This window comes from Penaeus vannamei, chromosome 20 (genome assembly GCF_042767895.1).
Source record: "Penaeus vannamei isolate JL-2024 chromosome 20, ASM4276789v1, whole genome shotgun sequence".
Taxonomy (NCBI): domain Eukaryota; kingdom Metazoa; phylum Arthropoda; class Malacostraca; order Decapoda; family Penaeidae; genus Penaeus; species Penaeus vannamei.
The window spans coordinates 16,108,959-16,113,958 of NC_091568.1; the positions used below are offsets into that span (position 1 = coordinate 16,108,959).

At 35.0% G+C, this 5,000-nt stretch overlaps 1 protein-coding gene across 1 annotated transcript in view; it reads left to right on the forward strand.

Moving 5' to 3' along the window:
• Positions 1 to 5,000, forward strand: part of CarT (Carcinine transporter) — a 49,267-nt gene that overhangs the window by 1,047 nt on the left and 43,220 nt on the right. The window lies entirely within an intron of this gene.

Genomic DNA, 5,000 nt, shown 5'->3' on the forward strand with positions numbered 1-5,000 from the left:
CGGAGGGCGCGAGGGGCCGCGGAGGCAGGAGGCCCCGCCTCGGCCTCCCGCGGAGGAGTGTTGCGCCGCGTCGCTTTAGGTGGACAATAAGAACAAATAAGGAGATGAATAAATAGAATAGAACAGATGAATTGATAAATCAACGAATAAATACATACGACGATAATAATAACAATCAGACAAGTTAAGTTCGATATTTTTAGATCAAGAAAAATACACGTAAACTAGAAACACTCAGAGAGCGCATACCTCCGCCAAGGCATTTGAGGTCACTGATGTTATAAATCTATTCACATTTGGAGAATTACATTAACATCACCTCTTTCTCAAGTACACTGGCGACGTCCGTAAACATAACCTCCTTGGCGGAGGCGAGGCAGCAGGGGCAATGATGCAGCCATGCAAATCATTCCTGGATCCAAATCACGATCAGGATCACCAACAAAATTTATATGGAATCTAAGTTAGGCTAAGACACACCTGGGAAATTTTTGGGTTATCCTGCTAACGAACGAACAAACAATATCCGGATCACCACCGATATATAATGACATCTAAGTTAGACTATGACACGCCTCTGGTAAAATTTCAAAAGAAACAAAATTATTCATAACTTTTTTAGTCATCCTACTAACCAACGAACAAACAAACAAACATACCAATGCGACCAAAAACATAACCTTGACGGAGGGAATAATACAGGACGCTGGACACGAGGCCGAGAAGGGCAGGACGCAGCTCCACGCCTCGCCGGTCGAGGGTGAACGCGCAAAGAAAATAGATGTATAATTACATAAATATAATAGAATAGAAAGTACTATCATACACCAACTAATGAAAGAGAGACGATGATAATGATGAATAAGCACACCGACAAACTTGTGAATAGATAAGGCTGAATAAGTTGGAATACTGGAAATGTTCAGAAATATAGGCTAATATCACAAAGACGAACATCTGTTAATCTGCTGTTCTCGATTTGTACAGCACTCGCCTGGGATTATCCAAAAGTTTATAGCAAGAAGTTCTAAGTACAAGTAAAGAAGCTTAGGAAGCAAGTATTAAAAGAATGCGTCTGTCGGGTCACAGTCATTCAAGACATAGGTCATAGGTCACCATGTGAGAAGGTATTGGAGAGAGGTCATGGGAGATAAAGATAGTAAATGACGATAGAAAAGAAGGATAACTGATATCCATTCATGGTTGTCTCTCTTCTCTCTCTCTCTCTCTCTCTCTCTCTCTCTCTCTCTCTCTCTCTCTCTCTCTCTCTCTCTCTCTCTCTCTCTCTCTCTCTCTCTCTCTCTCTCTCTCTACTTCTCTCTCTCTCTACTTCTCTCTCTCTCTACTTCTCTCTCTCACTACTTCTCTCTCTCTCTACTTCTCTCTCTCTTTATTTCTCTCTCCCTCTCTACTTCTCTCTCTACTTATTTAACATTCTGTCAATGACTGTTGGAATCTACCGTAAACATAAATGCTTTGGAACTCCCAACACCAAGCCCCAGCGGCCGGGGATACATGCCAAGAATACATCAACCATTCATCAGCATAAAACAGACGGTCAATTACGAAGGAGTGACTCACTTTCAAAACCTATAAAAAAAAAAAAGGTGTGAGCGATAACAGATATCAGAACGATGAAAGGTGAAAGTTCAGGGTTGTAGATGACTGCAGAAGGTCAGAGGTCAAATAGTGAAGTGCAGTGGCTGGAGAGTGATTGCAAGCACGAGTGAGTGACGAGAAATACAGGTAAATAGTCATCAACGAATAACAGGGAGCTTATCTGCAACGCTTTCTTAGGAGGAGAGCATATCAATAACAGGTGTTTTTTGTTTGTTTGTTTTTTGCCCTTTGAACAAGATAAGATGAAGTGAGTTGTACGTGGTTCGTCTGTCACCTTCTGGGAGAGGGACGTGCAGTCCTTGTAAAAGAGGAATTCAATTTGATTAAAGGTAATATATTACGTTCATCATCGGGGCAGCTCTAGGAAGGAACGGAGAGTTATTTTTGAAACATTGGTTGTTCCTCTGGTATTTCATCTAACAAGGACAGAGGATCAGGAATGGATTGGATCTAATCTCTTTCGATACTTACCAGCATTGTGAGTTTTGATATGCGAATTATTTTTTTGAAGGTGATATAGTGTTCATTAATATGAGTGGTGTCAATTCAACGTGAGCAAAATTAACATTAAAATTAACTCTCTCTCTCTCTCTCTCTCTCTCTCTCTCTCTCTCTCTCTCTCTCTCTCTCTCTCTCTCTCTCTCTCTCTCTCGTCTCTCTCTCTCTCTTTATTTATCTATGTCTCTTTCTCTTTCTCTCCCTCTCCCATACACAGAGTGATTCCTTTAGCCAGGATCTCGACACATCCGTCGACTTTCATGAGAGGTTGAATGATATGAGAGTTGCAGAACGAAACCTTTTGTATTATTTGAAATATAATTTTCATCATATTTCATTTTACTTTTTTTTTCTTTTTGACTTGTCATCGCATCTGCCTCCTTGTTTTCCTATTCCTTATACTATTTTTTTCACACTCCATTTTTATCAGTCAGTTTACCTAAGTCTCCTTTTCATTCTCTGTTTACCTTCATTTTTATCAATCCATCTATATATTCATGTGTCTTCTTTCTTCCTATCTCTTTACCTAACTATTCATTTAACTATCAATGTATATGAGTATATAGCTATCTACTTATGTATTTATGTACGTATATACGTATGTATGTATGTATGTATGTTTGTATATATCTGCCTGATTCTCTCTCTATCTATCTATGTATCTATCTTTCTGTCTGTCTGTCTGTGTATATATATGTATTTATCAATCTCTCTCTCTCTATCTCTTTCTCTCTCTTCATACACATACATACATGTGAATATGTATATATACATATGCATGACGTCATTATTATCATTATGTTTATTATCATTATCCCTGGCACTATCAATATCATCATCATTAATATCGTTATTGTTATTATCATTATCATTGTAATTATTATCATTACTATTATCATTATCATCATCATCATAATTATCTTTAACATTATCGTTATAATCACTATCATCACCATTATTACTTTTATTATTTACATAACCTCTCATATTTACTGTAATCATTACTCTTGTTGTTATTTCCATTATCATTGGTTATAATGACAATGGCAATAATAGTAATAACAATAATAATAATAATGATAATAATAATAATAATAAAAACAATGATGATAATAATACTAATCCATATTGTTATCATTACTGTTATTATTGTTATGGTCATTATCATTATCAGTAATAACATTGTTATTGTTATTATCATTATTGTTATCATTATTATCATTATCCTTATCATTATTGTCATCACTGCCATTATTATCATTATCATTATCATTATTGTTATGATTATCAATGTCCTCATCATTGTTATATCCGTTATGTTTATCATTGTTATAACTCATTATTATTGTTATCATTATTATATTAATTATTATTAATTACTATCATTATATCATTATTATATTTATTGTTATTATTATTACCATTATTATTACGATAGTAATGATTATCATTATTATCACATTTTTATTATTATATTATCATTATTATTATTTTTATTATTATCATGATTACTATTGTTTTTATTATTACTATTATTATTGTTATTATTGTTATTGTTATTATTGTTATTGCTTTTATTATTAGTTTTTATTATTACTATTTTCGTTATTACTATTTAGGTTATTACTATTTTTATTATTACTTTTTTATTATTACTATTTTATCATTACTATCATTATTGTTATAATTATCATTATTATCATCATTATTATTATTATTATTATTATTATTATTACTACTACTACAACTACTACTACTACTACTACTACTACTACTACTATTATTATTATCATTATCATCATCATCATTGTTACTATTGTTATTATTATTATTGAATCTATCATCATTGTCATTATCATTATCACCACCATTATCTTCTCATTATTATCTTTATTATCATTATCATCAATATTATTATTATTATTATTATTATCATCATTAGTATCATTATCATTATATATTATCATTATTATTATCATTACTATTATCATTATTATCATCATCACGATTATTATTATTATCATCATTACAATTATTATAATTACTACTATTATCATTATCATTATTATTATTACTTTTATTTTTGTTATCATCATTATCATTGTTATTTTCATAATTGTTCATCACTATCATTATTATCGTTATTGTTATCAATATCTTGAGAATTAATATCTTCACAATATAAAGATATATTCTACCTTTTATATTGATATTAGTGGGACAGAGTAGATACAACTTATATATGATAAGTAGAATAGAACCCGATACGAGACGTGAGTGCGTGCGGCGCCCGGTAGCCAGCCCCGGCGAGGGCCAGCGGCGGCCGGCGAGCGGAGGTGCTGGCTCGCTCTCGGGGAGGCTGTGGGTCTGTGTCTCTCCGGGTCAGTTCAGGCAGATTTGCCCGAGCCTTTTCTCTGGACTTGCCCGTCACTGAGTAGCTTGATTTCCTGCAAGAAGCTCTGAGTGGCTTGACCTTTGGGCACAACGACCATGCCCTGATCTCTGGCAACCCGGATTGCCAAGTTGATTTGCCTCTGTTTCTCCAGTGCTCTAACTAAATGGTAGGCATTGCCAAAGCCTTCAGGTATTTGTGGTATTTCGAACTGGAGGAAACGCCTGAGGGTTTCAGACTTTCCCTCAGTCTGTCTCCAGCCTGAGTCGTTTCCCACCGCCCCTTCGGCTGGGCTTGGGCCTTTGGTTGCGGGGGCAGCTGATTGGGTTGGTTCAGCTTGTGCCTCCATCTGGCTTTGAGAAGATGTCTGAGGAGAGATCAGACTTCTTTCGGTATGGGCTGCAGGACTAGAGGCCCTCGAGTCCAGCTGTTGGACTACTTCATAGGCAGACTTTGTTTGGGATGTTTTTTTTTTCTGTCTTATCCATCT